General features: G+C 48.8%; 1 protein-coding gene across 1 annotated transcript in view; it reads left to right on the top strand.

The window, feature by feature from the left end:
* Positions 1-1,057: 1,057 nt before the first annotated feature.
* PXYLP1 (2-phosphoxylose phosphatase 1) overlaps positions 1,058-19,469 on the top strand; it is a 79,771-nt gene continuing 61,359 nt past the window's right edge. Inside the window, exon 1 of the mRNA XM_049867378.1 lies at positions 1,058-1,578. The gene's annotated coding sequence lies outside the window, so the exon portion shown is untranslated. The remainder of the gene's footprint in view (positions 1,579-19,469) is intronic.

Here is a 19,469-nt window from a genome sequence, read left to right as displayed (position 1 = left end):
CACACACACACACAAAAACCCTGCCGTGGAGCCGATTCGGACTCATAGCGACACTATACCCAATACTTAGCCAGTATCTATTTTGCCCAAAGCCAGCTGTGCAGGTAGGGCTCACTGTAGACCTTGCACTGACAGCAAGCAAGTGCCTCTCTGACAGTCGGCTGCTGTCAGATCGTTCGCCACCCCGGAAAACCACGTAGGAGCTTTCCCCCGCCAGAGGGAACCCAACCTCGGAAAGAAACAATCCACAAATACTGTATCAAAGCAAAGACAGCCGTGCACCTGTCTGGTGTCTAACAGGGCGTTACAGAAATTAGTCAATTGCACTGTAGATCTTCATTAGCTCCCTCCAAGGCAGCCACCCGGCGTGGGGTGGGGACATCCCTAGGGCGCCTGCAGGCCATCCCGCGAGCGAGTAGCAGCGAGGTCCAGAGTTGGCACACAGGGCCGGATGTGGTCCGCGCCGGAAGAGGGGCGTGGGATAGATTGAAGGGGAGGGGAATCTGGCGAGAATAGTGACAGTTTGGGTCCACGCGGCAGCTGGTCCCGAGCCACCCGGCAGAGGCTGACCCCAAACACGCACGCCCACTTTAGCACCGGGAGCGAGGCGGCGCCAGGCCAGGCACACGGCCGAAAGACACCCACATCAGGGTGCCCTAACCTGGGGTCTATGTACCTCGGCCTTGCCGCGTCCGCGCATTCCCGATCCCAAGTCTGGCGTTGTGGGGCGCGCAGCGGCCTTGCGCGTCCGTGGTCTCTGCGCGCTCGGGGTGCCCGTGCCCGTGGCTGTCGCACGCCGGGAGCCCTGCGGACTGACCTGTCTCGGGGGGCATGTGCTTGGCCTCCCCGATTCGCGCCCCGTGCGCGGCCCCTCTGCTCGCGTGGCCCCTGTGGGCCGCACCGCCTGGCGGCCTCCGGGGCGGAGCTCGGGACGCCCGGTGAGGGGCGGGCGGAGCCGGGGCGCGGCGGAGCCGGTAGGGGGCGCTGCGGACGCCCGCGCTGCCCCGCGGCCGGTGCGCGCCGCCCTCGCCTCCCTCCCCTCGGCGCCAGGCGGAGCAGGCGGCGGGCGCCGAGCGGGGCGCGCAGCAGCCGGGCCGGGGCCATGGGCGGTGAGTGCGGCGCGGGCCGGGGCCGAGGCGGCCGCCGTTGGGGCTGAGCGGCGCGGAGGCTCGGGAGACGGAGGGTGTCCTGCGGGCTCGCCGAGGCTGGAGCGCGGGGCCGTGTCCCCGGTGGGAGAGGAGTGGGGGGACCGAGGCGGGCGTCGGGTCTGAACCCCGGGCTAAGCCCCTCACCCATCACGCCGCCTCCCCGAGCCGCCCCCGCGCGCCCCGGTCCCAGTCCCCGCCCCGTGGCCCTGGAGCGAGCCCACCACCGCCTCCCCAAGCCCCCGCGTCCCCTCCCGGCGGCGCCTCCCGGAGCCCCGCAGCCTCCCGGCCTCCTCCCGCCGCGCCTGCCTCCTCGCCCGGCCCCGCCGCTCCAGCCGCTCCCGCTCGGCCCGGCACCCTGCCGGCCGATTCCAGCCCGAACTCCGGCTCCCGGGGTGTCCCTGCCCGGGCCAGCCCGAGCCCGCGTCTCCAGGTAAGAAGGCGGCCGCAACTTCTCGGCGGCCTTTCCCGAGTGTGGGCTTGGCCCCTCTGGACAGCTACCTGCTGCCCAGCGGCCCCCGGAGTCCCGGGGCCCGGCGTTGGGGCCGCTCCGAGCGCGGGCTTAACATCCTCGGGTGTTCAGGTTAGGATTGCGTGGTTTAGACCCCAACGGGCTGCTTTCGCCCGTGGAACTTGCCTATGTCGCGATCTTTTTAAGAAACTGGCTTTGTCACGCACCATTTGGATTTGCTTAGCGCAGGTTGCGTTCTTCGCAGCTGCAGCGGTCTTTCAAGTTTTACCTGTGCGTGAGAAAAGGATTAGCTGTGCGGGAGGACGTGGAGCCATATTTTGCCGCTTGGTCTGTGCGTTCAGCGGTAGCGAAAGGGCTGCGTGGCGAGCGAGGCTCTCACCGCCTGATGACCCATGTCTTCGTGGGAAAGCAAGAATGCTTTGTAGGCATTCAACAAGTAAAACCAGGAGAGATGTGGAATCAGATCGGGGTGCGAATGGGGAAGTGTGGGGCGATGCCACAACTCGAGGGTGGCCAAGGGGACTTGGGGAGCGGCTGCACAACTTGGGGACGTTTATTGCTCTTTGCAGAAGGACCCTCTCCTGAACCTGAGTGTGGGGCAGACAGTGTTCAAACCCATCCTTACAAACGTGATGTGTCTCTGTACAGGGTTTGCCAACAACTGCTTCTCCTCAGAGGTGCTACTGTCCAGTCGGGACATCTGTGGGAAGAGGGTTTAAAGCAGATGGTTTGAAAAGGGAGAGAAGGAGATGTACAGGGACAGACCGAAAGCCAGTGAGAGCACCCACCCCATCCCTTCTCTTGGATTTCATGAAGTCTTGGATTAAATTAATTGCCTATTTCTCTTGGAAAAAGAAAGGACGTGGGGGGGGGGGAGGGGGTATTTCTCTTTCAGAGATTGGCACCTGATCAGCCCACTCTCACTGATGCCTTGGGAGGTGGGGCCTGGGCACCAGGGATAGGGCAGGCCATTGGATGCCTGGCCTTCCAGCACCACACTGAACGTTTGTGAAACTCCAGCTTCTATAACTCTTTTTCTATTGATTGGCTTGAAGAATAATTAATTAGCTCAGTATTCCTTGCCATTGAGTAGTGAATTTGTAAGTAATTAGCCCAAGGTCACACTGGGACTCAGTCGGGTTCTCCTGAGTGCCCACAGATTCCCCTGGGTATTTCCTTGGCCCTCACCACACTGCTCAGCACTCACACTGCTCTTTGACCTCTGTAGCTCCAGCACCCAGCCTGGTACCCTTACAGGGTAGGCGCTCAGTGTGTGTTGAGGAAAGAAATGGATCCCCCTCTCCAAGCCAGTGTGTCTGTGTTCACAACCCCCATTATTCCATTGCACTGCACTGTTTTCAAAGTGTTATCTTTAAATTCAAGTTTAAAAAAAAAAAAAGATATGGATAATTTCACTAGCAACAAACTTGTTTGTGTATAAGTGTGTTTGGGGCAGAGGGCACAGCTTACAGGTACCTCGCTGGGGACTCCAGAATGTCCATGAAGGAAATCAGTTGTCTTCATCCCAGAATAGGCGTGCGGGTCATGATGGGCACCCTGGGGAGCTAAGCTGTCTGCTGAGGCATGAGTCCACTACAGCTTAACCAGTAGGACCCTCAGTTGTGACCCCAGCCCCCACCCTGCATCCCTACCCTTGCCCAGTAATAAGAGGAAGCTGTCAGGGAGATGGGGTGCCACACACAGAGCCCCCTTAGCCTGCTTCAGGTTGTACCATCCTCACTCCCCTGGGTACTGTCCCCCTCCCCTGAAAAAGAGCTGCCTCCCATGGAGGGCTGGGAGTGCCTCTTCTCTTGTCCTCTGAGGCGTGGTTTGCAGCTCTGTTGGGGGAAGGGAGACTGGTATTTTGGGACGGCTTTCTGTCAGAGGCCAGCTCTGGAGAGTACAGCCGGAGGGATCCTGGGGGGTGGGGGGAGCAACCCAGACCCTCTTTTCTCAGGAATCTGGAAAGGGCTGGAATTCAGCATGTGGGTTGGGTATGGGAACCTGCACTGCCCCGGCCGTCACAGGCTTATCTCTCTTACCCAGACTGTCTCTGTCTTCAGGGCTGGCTCTTACCCAGAATTCCTGCAGCTGGTGAAAATATGTTTTCTAGAAGAGGTTTAATTAATGCCTGTAGTTTGTGAGTGAGAGAGAAGGGGAGGGGGAGAGAGAAAGAGAAATACTACTCTCTGGAGGGGGAAAAGGGAAAGGACAGAGGCTATTCAAGGCCCTGGAAATTCACAGGGGTAGATCCCAGCCCCGGACCCACCCTGGGGCATGGGTTTTATTTGGTGGATAAGGAGATGACCCACATTCTGCCATCAGGGTTAGTCTTAGGAGCAGAGCCACAAAGGTAGGAAACATGGCCTGCAGTAATCTGAAATGGGGTTTGCTGAGCCTGTGGTTCTGGATTCTAGAAGACCGTGAAAGCCAGCTGAGGGTTGGGCTTAGCAAGATGGAGGGGCACCGGGCCATTTTAAGTTTCTGAATGAGGGTCGAGCCACTTGGGCAATGGTGGCTTAAGAAGGTTGGCCTGGGGGAGCCACCTCACATCTGAGGTACTGAGGGGAGAATCTAGGGAAATGTTAAAGGCAGGAGCAGCTGGGAGGATGGTGCACCTGCATTATGTGGTAAAAGACAGGGAAAGCTGCCTTCTGGCAGAAGAACCTCCCGGGGACTCTTCTAGAACCTGCTGGTCAGCCTAGCAGGTAGATGGATGTAGAGCCTGCTGAAGCCCCTAAACATGGAGACACCAGGAGGCAACCATGAGGAGGCACCTGTGAGCGCAGATGAACCTCAGGGTCTGCTTTAAGTCCAAAAGGCGAGAGGGCCCAGCTGCAGACCCCAGCTGCCACCCTCCTGCCCCAGAGCCTACAGGCTGCACTGGCCCCTCTTGGCCTTTAGTTGGGGAGCTGCTGGCTTTTGGAAAGGAACAGACCTGTCTGTAATGAAGACAGGGGGTGTTCCAGGAGCATGAAGCGAGGTAATGATTAAAAGGGTCTCCATAAAAGAACTTGTAGGAGGCTTGTTGAGTGGTTCTTGTGGTCAGCAGCCTGCACCATCACCTATTGTCTGTGACATCCTTTAATCCCTCCCTTCCTCCCTCCCCACCCCCAACCACCTGTACCACACACATCAGTGGAGCCCCCTCTGCTCAATACCTTGGGGTGGAGGAGAGTTCCGAGAGCCCAAACATCCAGCAGTAGCGACTGTAGGCCCTGGAAAATTCTGTTTCTATTTGCGCAGTCAATTCCCCAACGTACACATTTTCAGAAGGCATCCTTCTGTCATCTGCCTGCCCACCCTGTGTGCCCCTGTGTGTGACAGACTTCCTTACCAAAAACAAACAAACAAACTCATTCCCATCAAGTCAAATTCCAACACACAGTAACCCTGTAAGACAGAGTAGAAGTACCCCCATAGGGTTTCCAAGGCTGTAAATCTTTACAGAAACAGATTGCCACATCTTTCTTTGATGGAATAGCTGGTGAGTTCCAACCACTGACCTTTCAGTTTGCAGCTGAGGACTTAACCACTTCACCACCAGGGCTCATCACAGATGTCCTTAAAAAAAAAAGGAGAGCTATAATCAATAGTGTAGAAATCAGAGCTTTGAAAAAACCGACGATGATGAAAATTATTGCCCCTGGTTTCGACACTCCCACACCCTCCCCTCTTCTCCGCCCCTGTTTGTGGTTAGAGTCATCATTCACCCAAATTTACAAATAGTTTGGATACTATTTGTCCTGCCCCTCAGTTATATGAAAGGAGCTCGCATCCTTCCAACCTTCAACCACAGCTCGCTTTCCCAGGCCTCCCTCCGTCTTGCATGTAACACCAACCTTCAGAGATACAGCAATATTGTTTTTGAACTTTTTAATTATAAAGTAAAATGAAGCTCGTGTTTGCTAATTTTGTAACCTGCTAATATAGGAGTCTGAAGTGAGAATAAAAAAAATTTCCTGGCTCACTTACTCTTTATGCTTCTAAAATGAGAGAGGTGGTTGGAGTATAAGTAGAGAAAAGTTATTAAAATTATAGCAGAGATGTTTGGAAGAACAGAAATGATAATGGGGGGGAGACTCCGCAATCTTACGGAAATAAATTATTAAGCTTTAAACGCCATCACTAAAACATGGAGAGGTATAAATATGAAATTCCATACAAGTAGAGACAAGTATATAAATTTTGACAAGTAGAGATGGGTAAGCATAGAAATTTTGATCCAAGTTATTTTATTGGAATATAGTAATTATTATAAAGGTTCCTGGGTGGCACGAACAGTTAAGCACTCAAAGCTTACAACCAGGAAAACCGAATGGAGCTCAATTCTACTCTGTAACATACGGGGTCACCAGGAATCAGAACTGACAGCAACAGGTTTGGCTTTGTTACTTACTATGATCATACCTTATGTTTATATACTACTTTACCATATAAATAGGCAATTATGTCCATGATCTGATTCAATCCTTCCAGCAAGTCCGGGATCCAGTGAGAGATGGGGAAACAACACCTCAGACAGAGCCTTCCCACAGTCCACGTGGCCACTGACAAAGCCTAGAATTCAAGTTTCTCCAGCAGAGAAATACTATGTAAACCTAGGTTTTCCCGCTGAAGTTGCTTGATAACCAAACATGGTTACATAGTTATTTGAAAATTGCTGGTGATCTCCTGCTTAGGGGGGAAGTAGGCATGGATTTTCTTTAAAATGCTTAAACGAACAACAGAAACATTGCAGCTTAGCAGCACAACAGGCTTCCTGGAAGGCTTCCGTAGGGTTTGTGGACTCTGAGGTCTCTGTTGATGACTTTCTATAACTAGAGGACCTGAGTGTGAGTGTGTATTCAGCACAGGGCAGTGATCAAGAATGCAGAATTTGAAGCCAGGCTGGCTTTGAATACTAGATCTGCCTTTACTGTCTTGTACCCTTGGGCAAGCTACTTAACCTCTCTGTGCCTCAGTTTCCTCATTTGTAAGATACATATGAGTCTCTGGGTGGTACAAATGGTTATCATGTTTGGCTGCTAATGGAAAGATTAGAGGTTCAAGTCCACCCAGGCACCTCAGAAGAAAGGCCTCGTGATCTACTTCTGAAAAATCAGGCATTGAAAACCTTATGGAGCACAGTTCTACTCTGACCCACGTGGGGTCACTAGGAATCGGTACTGACTCGAGGCAACTGGTTGATAATAATACTAACAACCTAGGATTGTTGTAGGTTTGAAATGAGATAATGCGTGACTCAGGCTCAGAACAGTTCCTAGCACATGGTATGGGCTTAAGAGATATTAACTGTTATTACTATTCCTTCATTCCTTAAAAACACACTTTCAGTATGTTTACCTAAAGTGCCCCAAGATAATGGGTGTAGGGTACTGGATAAAACACACATGGTCTCTGTCCCCATGGAATTTACATTATATTTAAGGTCACAGTGAAGGACATGAATGGCAGTGCAGACTTATTTCCCAGGCAGCCTTTTGTCTACCTATTATGGCTCTGAGAGGCTGGGGCATGGCCTGGAAAGCCACCACGGGGTGGGGGTTGGGGGTGGGAATGCGGAAGATGTTCAGCCACTGCACGTTGGTGTGACATGGCCCTTCCACCTGTTCAAGCCAGGCACTCATTTTGATTGGCCTGTGTCTGGCCATGCTGGTTGTTAATGTTTTAACTGTCACTCTTGGCCACAGGTTGTTAGCGGGAAGCATGACAAGAGACCATAGATTCAATATTTACTCACCTGGTTTGCAGCAGCATTCTTTGGTTCCAGCTGACACAGTACTGCCCAGGCCACTTTGCAGCAGCCCAGAAGCTGTTGTATCCCTCAGAGACCATTTCTCTGGGTGAGAAAGGCACAGCTGCTCCTGAGGGCTTGTAGGGGGCTACGCAGAGGTAGGAGCTAGACCACTGTGCTTTCTGTGACTGCCGTAGCCAGGACCTTCTTGACCTGAAGACCTCTAGGAAATTGTGCTGCTAGCGTTGGGTTTAATAACTGGTCCTGGAAAGGGAAGTCCTTCCTTCTCAGACCTGGTCCTAATGTGCTCTGTGTGTCCTACAGAGAGGCCGCAGCGCAGAGGCTGGCCTGGCTAGCACCTGCTCTCACAGCCCTGCCAGGGGGCCTCAGCAGTGGGCTGGAGGAAAAAAACCCAGTTTCTGACGAGTCAATTCTGACTCACAATGACCCGATAAGTGTCAGAGTAGGACGGTTTTTCATAGGGTTTTCAGTGGCTGTGACCTTTCAGGGAAACCCCTGTGGTGTAGTGGTTTAGTGCTACAGCTGCTAACCAAAGGGTCAGCAGTTCAAATCTGCCAGGCGTTTCTTTGGAAACTCTACGGGGCAGTTCTACTCTGTCCTATAGGGTCACTATGAGTTGGAATCGACTCGACAGCACTGGGTTTGGTTTTTGGTTTTGGTGACCTTTCAGAAGCAGATCACCAGGACTTTATTCCAAGGCACTGCTGGGTGGATCCAAACCAGCAACCTTTCAGTTAGTAGCCACACGCTTAACCATTTGCGCCACCCAGGGACTCCCGTGGACTGGAGAAACCTGTAATTGCTGCCTCAGGACCAATAAGTGAGCAGTCGAACTGGAAACTAGATCATCTGTTTTCTTAATAAAGCTCATCCGCATTCGTTTTTAAACTGCTAGGATTTAAAGTGAACAAGGTTTTGTCTCTCTCTCTCTCTTTTTAAACACTTGTCCAACGCTTGGAACATAAAGAAATGGCAAATTATCCCTTTCATTTTTAGAACCATTTATTTGTATGTAGGGAAAATGGATTTGAAAGGGGGAAATGTTTTCTCTCTTTTACAAAGGGCTTTGCAGATGCTCCTCCTTCTTGGTCTTGGTTGCCTCTTGATTTCCCAGCCGGGGTTCTCTCTTGTCGCCACTTTGTCTGTCTCCACCACGGCACCTAATGGAAACACCAGAAAAAACCCAGACCTGAAAAATCAAAGCTTGAACATTTACAGTTGAAGGTCATGGCTTAGTTGGTTTTTTGACTCTGTCTTCAAGGTGAAAAATTACTGTGTCTTTGAGAAATAAAAGAAAATTTTTTTCTTTTTTGAGAAATCAAAGAGATTTTCAGCGATGGCTCACATCAGACGGCAGGGAGATCTGAGCATGTGTATGTTACCCCCGTTCCCATAATTTCCAGCATTTCTGAGTTAGCAGTAGATGAGTTTTCATTTTCCCCTCTTGTGCCTCTTGGTCTAATGACTGCTGATTATCTTGAAGCAGCTGCATTAATTGGTGGTGTTTAATGACTCCACTTACAGTAAGTAATTGCAGTTGGCTTGGCTGAAGATGGTACATTTTTCTTGCTTGCTTTTTTTTTCTTCCTTTATAAACTACATTATGCCGATTGAGCTAGATGTTCCCTAAGATCAGGTTCCCCAGCTCTCAGCCCATATATTTGGTCTCTCAGGGAGTTTGGATGTGTCTATGACACTTCCATGACCTTGCCTTGGGTAAGTTGTGCTGGCTTCCCCAGTACGGGGTACTGTCTTGCCCTTCACCAAAGTTACCACTTACCTCTTGTCTATTTAGTGTGTTTCCCTCTTCTTCCTCCCCTCCCCCGTAACCATCAAAGATTGTTCGTTTTTGTGTGTAAATCTTTTCATGAGTTTTTATACTAGTGGCTTCATACAATATTTGTCCTTTTGTGATTGACTTATTTCACTCAGCATAATGCCCTCCAGATTCATTCATGTTGTGAGTCTTCTTACTTGCTTTTTAGCTTGACAAGTGTTGACTCTGGGTGCTGAGTACCAGAAAAGGAGTTGGGAACACCTTGCCTCGGTACTTGCCCAATGCCCAATGCTCACCCCACCCTGGGAGGTCATGCATCATCACAGCATCCATCACACTGCCTTCCAACAGTCAGCTCATGGGCCTGTCTCCCAGCGTGACTGGAGGGCAGAGGCTAGGCCCAGCTCACTGCTGAATCTTCAGCCTTAGCACAAAGACTGGCACAAAATAGGCCTCAGTAAAGGTTGGGTCAATAAATAAAGCGTACCAGTTATGATTGTGTTTGGCTGCAAGAAATGGAAAGCCCTACCTCAGTAATACTAGCAAATAGGAGTTAATTTTTCTCACATGGCAAGATGTCTGCAGGTAGGTGGTTGCTGGCGTTGAGTCGACACTTCCGTTAGTCTCTTGGCCTTTATGACAGCAAAATGGCTGCTGTGGGAAAGAAGAGGTACCAGCCACACTGGTACCTTTATCAGGAAAGCAGATGTTTTTCCCAACAGGGTATGTGGCCTGTAATAGTTAGGATAGGCTCACTACTGAAACAAACCAATCAAATATGTTTAATGGCTCAAATATGATAGACATTTGATTCTTTTAATTTAATTTTTGCTCACACAAAGTCTCAAATGGCTGTTCTTGATTGGTAAGGGGTGGGGACATCCTCTTCCAAGAGGTGATTCAGGGACCCAGGCTCCTAAAGTAACCATGTCCCTTTGCATCAAGCAGGGGAAGAGGAAGGAGCAGGGTGTGTGGAAGGGTTTTCTGGGCCAGGTTTGGTGATGGTGAATCACTTCCACTGACATTCCATTGGCCAGGGCCCAGTCACATGGCCACACCTCCTGCAAGGGAGGCTGGGAAATGGGATCCAGCCATGTGATTAGGAGGAAGAGGAGATGGGCTTCATAATTTGCTAACAGTCTCTGCCACACTGACCTCCCCAAAACTGGGGTTCTCTAGCCAGAAAAAAAAACGAATATTGAGGTGCAACTGTCTGCCTTTGAAGGAAACACAGTGCTAAGAAGGCTCTAGCAAAAAGTAGCCTCCGTTCCCAGGAGATCACCTTTCCTCTCTCTGCCCCTCTTTCCACCTTTGGGACCTGGACCAGATAACTCAACCCTCCTTCTTGGCCCAGAGCACATTCTTAGCAGCTTATAGAAATGGGTTCCAGTTGATTCACCTCAGCAGTTAGAGGCCGCCCCAGAGGAAACAGCCTTCAGCCCCCCAAGGCCAGGGCAGCCTGTGAGAGCTTGTCCCTGAGCTTTTTAAGTGCCCCCACTGACCCAGCCTTCCGAGTTTCTCTTCCATTGCAGCCCCCACCCCAGGCCACATCTGGAGAGGAGGAGAGGACACAGCAAAGGGTGACCTCTGCTTCCCATTTGAACCCAGTGAGAAATGTTTTCCCACTACTTCCTGCTAACCTTTTTCTCAGCAAACATTGATGAGTAATCCATTGATTTATTGGTTTTTAGGGCTTTATTCTGGTTCCATTTGTTGTAACTTCCTGGGACAGGTGCTTCTCCATCCACAGCATCCTTCCTGGTGCTGTCCCTTCCTTCCTTCCACCACATACCTGCTGAGCACCTTCTGTTTACTTGGCTCTTTCTTCACCTAGTCATGGGGGAGGCAGGAGGGGAGGCTGACATCAACTTGGGATGTTGATGAGTGTTGTAGGAAGGGTAGGCCATGGGACCTGTGCTGCCCAGTATTGGGGGACCTCACTCAGCCTTGGGGCCAGGGGAGACTTCCAGAGGGAGATGACATTTGAACTGAGTTTAAGGATGAATGGGAGTTAACCAGGTCAAGAAGGACATCAGGCAGATAGTGAAATGGGCACAGTCACTGAGTTCTGAGATGCGACATCAGTTCTGGGGAACAAGTAGTCCAGTGTGCTGGAGTTGGGGTAAGGCAGTGTGGTCATTCACTCCCCTTACACTGCCATGTGCCAGGCACTCTGACAGGCCTGGGGTTGCAGCGGTGAGCAAGGCAGATAAGGCCTCTGCCCCCACGGACTCAGGAGACCAGGCTGCAGAGGAGGTAGGGCCGGATCTGAGGAGGGCTTGGCTGCTGTCCCAGACTCGGCTGAGTGGGATATGGGCCCCATCACCTTGTGCCATCGTCACCTCTTGTGCCCCGTCCCTCTGTCTCTGATTCTCGTCTGGTCCTTTTCCCGGGTATTACTCAGCTTATAAAAATAGAGGCTGGCACCATCATGCCAGCATGGAGTTGGTGAGGAAAGCTGAAACTGTCATTACAGATCAAGATACGTGCCAGCGAGATTTTTGATGGAGCACTTTCCTGAAGCCCCGAGGCTGAGGTTCTAAAGTTGACTTACAATTTTTTTTCCCTCAGACTCATATCAATACTTCTGGCTACTCAGCTCGGAATATGTCCTGCTTGTGCCTGTTATCCACCCACACCCCTCGCCCCGGTTCCCTAGGGCACACAAGCCCCCATGGCCACACTGAAAAAACATGTAATACTGAAATGCACCATGTGAGGGCTCGATGGAAGGACCAGGTCATCTCCAGAGGGCCCTTTAGGTGCTGCCAGGGTATCTCAAACCAGGGGCCCGGGACCAGCACAGGGCAGGAGACCTGGGAGAGGACAGTAGTCAGCACTGCCTGAGAAACCACTGGCTTTTTGAGAAACCACTGCCCGAGAAACCACTGGCTTTTTGCATCCTGAGCTTAGCTCTTCCCCTGAGGAAATGAGGGCTGAGTTGAGGGTTTAGCCGAGCTGTCAGTTGCCTTCATTGTGATGAATAGCCCCAGTGTGTTCCTTCATTCTCCCTCCCCAGCCCTGTTTATTACAGAAGGTGGACTTGACAGTGCTGGGGAGGAGGCTGCAGGAGAGAGGCGCCTTCATGCTAGTCTAAGCCAAGGACCAAAAGGCACTTTGCTTCTAGGCCAGGGAGTCTGAATTTAGGGCTGTGAAACTCTGACCAGTGGGCTAGTGCATATCAAGTACCTTCTTTGTGCTAAGTGCTACAGGGAATTGTCTTAGGCTGGGTTCTAGAGTAGCAAAATCAGTGGAATAGAGAGAGAGAGAGAGAGAGAGTGAGAGAGAAGATTTATCTCAGAGAAATGGCTCATGCAGTTGTAGAGACTGGCAAGTCCCAAGTCTGTGGGTCAGGCATCAGACTGGAGGCTTCTCCTGACTCATGTAGCTGCTGGGGCTGACAAACCCAAGATCAGCGGGTCAGAGGGTAGGCTGCTGGCTTACAGACTGCAGAGGCTGACAAATCCAAGATGAATAGGCAAGATGGCAGGCTGCTGGCTCAAGTCCCAAGAACTGGAGATCAGATGATAATGAGCTGCATGCAGGATCCACAGCAAGCAAAAGCCAGTGAGCTTTGCCAGAACGTCCAAATATATTGGATGCAGGCCACACCCCCAAGGAAACACCTCTTACAACTGATTGGCTGAGCATATCAGATCAGCTCATGGAGGTGATTGTATCGTATCACAAAATGGAGGATAACTACATCATTACACAACTGTGGAATTACATCATTACATAACGGCCAAACTACATCATTACATTAACTGCCAAACCACTGAGAATCATGGCCCAACCAAGTTAACACACAACCTTAACCATCACAGGAATGCATGTAATAATACAATGAGGAAGAAGAGGAGATAAAAGTGAAGCTATAGTTTATTCATATATTATGCTAAATGCTTTCCACAAAATATCTCACCTAATCCCTTCCATATCCCTTGAGGTAGGTAATGCTACATCCCACCAGAATGTAAGCTCCACAAGAGCAGGGATTTTTGACTAATTTGTTCACTTCTAATCTCCAGCTCCTGGAACAGTACTTGACACATAGTAGGTGCTCAGTAAACATATGTTGAATGAATAAACCAATCACCGTTTGCAGTCAGAGAGAGTAAATAACTTGCCTGAGATCGCACAGCTGATGAGTGGTGGGGTGAAAGGCCTGACCTTGGTCCCAGGGAGGTACCATGAGCTGTAACTTGTAAGCCCCAGACCTGCTGCCCCTAGAATGTTATTTCTAGGATAGCACTGCAGGAGAGCCTGTAGCCTACCTGGCCTGACCAAACACATTGGTAAAAACTACCAATTGTATGAGGATGAACCAAAAACCAAAACCAAGCCCACTGCTGTCCAGTCGATGCCGATTCATAGTGACCCTATAGGACAGAATAGAACTGCCCCATAGAGTTTCCAAGGAGCAGCTGGTGGATTTGAACTGCTGGCCTTTTGGTTAGCAGCCAAACACTTAACCACTGTGTCACCAGGGCTCCAATGATGAACCAGGAGTCCCCAAATGTCAGGGCCCCGAATGTTGGAAGGTGTGTCCTTGCTGACAGTGCTTTGCTCTGACTCTGGAGTGGGATGAATACGCAGGAGTGGCTCCATCAGCAGCTTGCAATGACATGTCTGTAATACTGCCTTCGTTTGGCCATGCCTCTGCTCAAAAACCTTCAGTGGCTCCCTACTCCTACAGGTAACTAGCCTGGCCTCAGCCACCCTCCACCCTGTTCACTGATGAGTCACTGCATGAGACTTGCCATCAGTCACCATCTCTGAGCCTCAGCTGTGTGCAGGGAGGTGGGCTACGCCCCAGCCTCAGGGCCTCTGCCCACGTCATTCATCGCCCTTGAAATGCCTGTCTGAACCAGGCCCTCCAGGTTGTTTGTTTTGGTGAAAATATATACAGCGAAAGAGACCATTTCAACCATTTATACGTGTACGATTCAGTGCCATGGGTTACATTCTTGAAGTTGTGCTACGATTCTTGCTGTCCTTTTCCACATAATTCCATCACCATTATCTTAAACTCACTGCCCCCTAAGCTTCCCATCCAACCTTTCAAGTTGTCAGTTTGATCTTACATAGATAATTCTTTAAAAGAGCTCAATACTCAAAGCAGGGGTACTTTACTAATTAAACTTTTTTTTGGTTCAAAGGAGACTTCAGGGGATAGTTTTGGTTTAAGGTTTAACATTTAAAGATATTCTCAGGGCAGTAGTTCCGGGAACCATCCAGCTTCTATGGCTCCAGGAAGTTTGGATTCCACTGAAGATTTGAAATTCTGTTCTATGCCTCCCCACCTCTTTGATCAGGTTTCTTCTATAGAATCTTTAATCAAAACATTCAGTAATGGTACCTGGGTACCATCCATTTCTTCTGGTCTCATGGCAGAGGACCTGCTCTTCAAGTTTTAACACAATTCCTGCCTTTTCTTTGAAGCCCTCTCAGAGCATCCCTGCACAAACTGTTCTTCCCCTTTCTGAGCCCCCGCAGCTGTAGTCTGTACAGAGCATTTTCTAATGGTGGTCCTGGAGCCCTGGATTCTGCAGGTGTGACAGGGGCTACTGCTAAGTGGAATACCCAGCCCCTCCCTGAACCCATGCAGCTTTGATTTTTATCTGTCTTACATGTCGGGTTCCATGTTGCATTGAGTTTTGAACAGGGATACTGTTAAAAAATACTGGTCAGCCACTCTTTTTATAATTTGTCATGTGGTGTGGTGCTTGTAAAATATTGCTTAACTATACACTGTTTAAAAATCACCTAAATAAATCTTACAGCTTTCTCTTTTCTTATGTTAAAAGTCGTACAGGTGTGTTTTAGAAAATTTGGACAATGCGGAAAGATATAAATGAGAAAGTAAGTCTTCCAGTTCCACCACCTCTTAAGTTGTAAGCCATTAAACAAGAGTTGTAATTCATTAAAAAAACAAAACAAACAAAAAAAACCCCTTGTAATCCCAGCCATAATTACTCGTAACAAACATTAGGACGTATTTTATTTCTTTTTTCTTAATTGCTATTTTTGTCCATTAAAAATAGCAATAGGTACAAAATTCTAAAGAAACTTATAACCAAACCTGCTGCCGTCGAGTTGATGGCAACTCATAGCGACCCTACAGGACAGAGTAGAACTGTCCCATAGGGTTTCCAAGGAGCAGCTGGTGGATTCAAAATGCTGACCTTTTAGTTAGCAGCCGAGCTTTTAACCACTGTGCTACCAGGAAAAGTCCTGCTCCCCACCCTGTCTCAAACCAGACAGTTCAGTCTTCATAACATATCTTCTCTCAAAATGGAGATCAGACTGTATTGTAGCTTGCGTTTTTGTGTTAACCTTTCCCATATCGTTGCTAGTCTTTTTTGTTGTTGTTCGTACATGATACGTTGTAAAAACAAAACGTTAATGAAGTATATAAGTAAATATTGAAAGGTCCTTTCCATTCTACCTAAGAAATGACCACTGTTAATTTAGGGGCTGTCTCTCTTCAGAACTTTTTCAATAAGTTTACATGTGTTCTGAAAATTTACACATGTATGTCAAGATATGCATATAGATTTTTTCCTCAAGCGAGGTTATATTGTACATCTTTTGCTGATACTTGCACTCTTGCTTGCTGTCTCTCTTTTCTTTTCAACTTGGCAGTATGCCTTGGTGAGGCTTATGCATGTCACCCCCCCCAGTCCACTTCTTTTTTTTTTTTATCGAGGCTGAATCATGGTTTGTTGTATATAGACAAGCTATAATTTTTCCAGTTGGAGAGTTTGTCCAGTTGGATGGATATTTGGCTGTTTGCAGACTTTTATAATTACTCCCAATGCTACTGTGTACACATGAGTGAGCATTTTTCTAGATCACATGCCCAGAATAAGAATTCTTGGGGCAAAAGGTGTTTTAACAGAGGAGAGCTGGCAATCTGATTCCATAAAAATTACAAACAAGAAAACCCTATGGGCAGTTCTGCTCTGTCATGTGGGGTCACTATGAGCTGGAACTGACCTGATGGCAACTAACATCACCACCACCACCACGACCAGGTGCCCTTCACAAACACTGTTACCTCAAATTGCGGGTTCGAGCCACCTGCCGCAAAGCCAGTACTGAGACAGGAGAAGATAAGCAGTAAGAAGGCTTTATTGAATACTGGTATTCAAGAGACAGAGGGGGTTAAATTTCTCCCAAATTCTGTCTGCCCTAAAGGGTTGATGGGAGGGTTTTATATGGGAAAGATCAGGGTCACCTAATGTTTTGAGCAAGTAGTCTACAGATGGTCTTACACATCACAGAACAACTACAAAAACTCCTTATTAAACTAAAGATAAACATGTCAGGCATCTGGACTCTAATCAGTATATTTATAACAGGCTGAAAAACTCTCAGAAGAATCTTTCTGCTACTGGAGCTGTTTTACCAAGTCCACTGTGGCTGAGATAGGGAGCAAGAAGGAAAGCCTTCCTGTCGGTTTGCAGGCTGAAGGCCATTTCTCAAGAGAACAAAGAAAGAAGAAAAGAGACCAAGGCCACAGGAGCCGAGATAGCTCCACACCCCTTTGGAAGAGATCGGTGCAATTGGTGCAGTTAAAAAATGTTTAGAGATTACTTAGAGCATCAGTACGGTGTTAGTCACGTCAAGCTCTCAATCACCTATTTTGAGTAGGAGAAAACATGTTGTAAGGTATTAGGGTGTTTGTTATGTTTAAGAGTGGAACAGGCTATATTTTGAACAGAGCCTGCACCATTTTCCAAGGACTAGAGATTAATCACAACTTATACAGCTATACTAAAACAAATGAGAAAATATATTCTCTCTAATATTAAAACGCTAAAGAAAATGCATTTTTGCTACTTCAACACTGGCCCAGTTACTCCTCTCAACAACGGTGTATGAAAGAATTCACCCCCCCCACTAGAGTCTTTTTATTTTTTGTAACCTGAGGAGTAAGAAATGCCATCTCATTTTTAAATTTGCATTTCTCTCCATCCTGGTTTCCCAAGCATATACTTAAAGCACTTGGAGAGGGATGGGGAACATGGTCTTGGGGGACATCTAGCTCAATTGGCATAGCATAGTCTGTAAAGAAAACACTGTACATCCGACTGTGGTGAGTAGCAACTGGGGTCTTAAAACCCTGTGAGCAGCCGTCTAAGATACTTCTACTGGTCCCATCCCAGCTGGAGCAAAGGAGAGTGAAGAAGACCAAAGACACAAGGGAAAGATGAGTACGAAGGACTAATGGACCACAACTACCACAACCTCCACCAGACCGAGCCCAGAACAACTAGAGGACTAGATGATGACCAGTTACCACCACCGACTGCTCTGATAGGGATCATAATAGAGGGTCCTGGACAGAGTGAGAGAAAAATGTAGAAGAAAATTCAAATTCACAAAAATAACAACAACAGCAAAACCAGTCTTGCTGGTTTGACAGAGACTGAAGAAACCCCGAGATTATGGCCCCTGAATACACTTTTAACTCAGTAGTGAAGTCACTCCTGAGGTTCGTCCTTCAGCCAAAGATTAGACAGGTCTGTAGGGCCACCAGTAACACATGTGAGGAACGTGCTTACAAGACTAATGGGCACACCAGCCCCAAAGCAAAAACGAGAAGGCAAGAAGGGACAGGAAAACTGTATGAATGGAAACAGGGAACCTGGGCTAGAGAAGAGGAGAGTGTTGACACATCAAGTGTTGGCACCCAGTGTCACAAATCAATTTGTGTATTAACTGTTGTGGTGTGATGAAATACTTAGTATGGCCTTTCTTGCCATGGTCTTGTAACTCCCACCCAGGTGATTGGGCTGGGCTGTACACATAAGATAGTTGTGGCCCACTGAGGGGATTGGTCAGTTTTGCCTTAAAAGACAAATCCCAGAGCAGAGAGGAGGATCCTACCACCACCAAGGAAGAACAACCAGGAGCAGGGAGCACGTCCTTTGGACCCTGGATCCCTGCACTGAGAAGCTACTGGAAGCAGGAGAGAGCGAGCAGGCTGTAACCCTGAAGACTGTAAGAAGCGATGGCAGGAGAGACCCAGCAGCAGGAGAAGGCACAGTGGGCTTCCCAGCCCATGGAGAGAGAAAGCTGAGTGCCTTTGGGCAGAGGCCTAGGGCCAGGGAGAGGCGTGCCTGCAAGCACGGCTGGGTAGAGGCTGTCCCGATGGAAGAACTATATCCTTGAGTGTTCTTGAGCCTGAATTGTAATGTGTTACTTCCCTAATAAACCCCGTATTTGTGAGTATGGTCTGTGAGTTTGGTGTGGCCACTGCAGTGAATTATCAAACCCAGCAGGGAAGTAGAGAGTGCTGTGGGAGGGATGGTGTTAGAGTTGGTAAAGATGGTGGAGAGAGGAGGCGTATCTGGCCACCACCTCATGGGAGTCAGCCTTGTGCTGTTGATCTTGGTTCTCCTTCCCCCTTGTGAAGTTAGAGGAGGTCAGACGCTGCCTCCATGCCGTTTTTATAACTGTTTAATGAGAAACTGATTTGGTATGTAAACTTTCACCTAAATCATTAAAAAAAAAAAAAAAAAACAACATTTGGAGTTTTGCTGTGCACAGCTCTGAATTCTTGTTTCCTTTCACACAAGGTCAAGGATGTTTTCCCAAGTTAATGCGTTGTCTTCAAATGCTCAGTGGTTTAGGGTTGTTGTCCTGTTGAACTATTGCGGATCACCTTTATCTTTATAAAGGTATTATCTTTGCTTATTTATGTCCATAATCTGCAGTGACCCTGGGAATGATACATAATAGAAGAGAAAGGAAGTGGAAGCCAGCACCTTCTGAAGAGCGTTGGCAGGGGGCCTTTCAGTAAATAGGAATCAAATTAAAATCAGACGTAGATGTTTGCTCAGGGACTCCTCCCTTAGATATTCAAGAGAGGTGCCTAAAATATTACCATGAGCCCTTGTTATATACGGACATTGTATATTTCATGTTAAATATTAGGAAGCTTGAGCTGTTTCGTTTGCTCCACTGTGAAAAGTGCCTGGAACCCCTTCTTGATGGGAGGGTTGTGAGGATTTCAGAGCATTTAACATCGGCCGAAACATTCAGGAGGCTATGTGGTGTCCTGGAAATGGCATTGAACGTGCAAGTCGGAAGAGCTGGTGACGACTGTGTCAGCCCAGAGAAAACACGCAACGTCTTGGGTTCCCTGGGGTCTGTGTGGTGGGGATGACCAGGATGTGGGTGGGTCTGGAAAGCCTGGTGGAAGGATAGGCCAGCAATGGGAGGCTGATTCCTGCTCAGTATTAGCGAGAACTCTCTAAGAATGCGCACCTTCTAATAATCGACAGGCTGCGCATTGCCAGTTTT

The sequence above is a fragment of the Elephas maximus genome, chromosome 23, assembly GCF_024166365.1.
Source record: "Elephas maximus indicus isolate mEleMax1 chromosome 23, mEleMax1 primary haplotype, whole genome shotgun sequence".
NCBI classification, from domain to species: domain Eukaryota; kingdom Metazoa; phylum Chordata; class Mammalia; order Proboscidea; family Elephantidae; genus Elephas; species Elephas maximus.
Note: the sequence above shows the minus strand (reverse complement) of the source record. Positions and strands in the feature narration are given on the sequence as shown.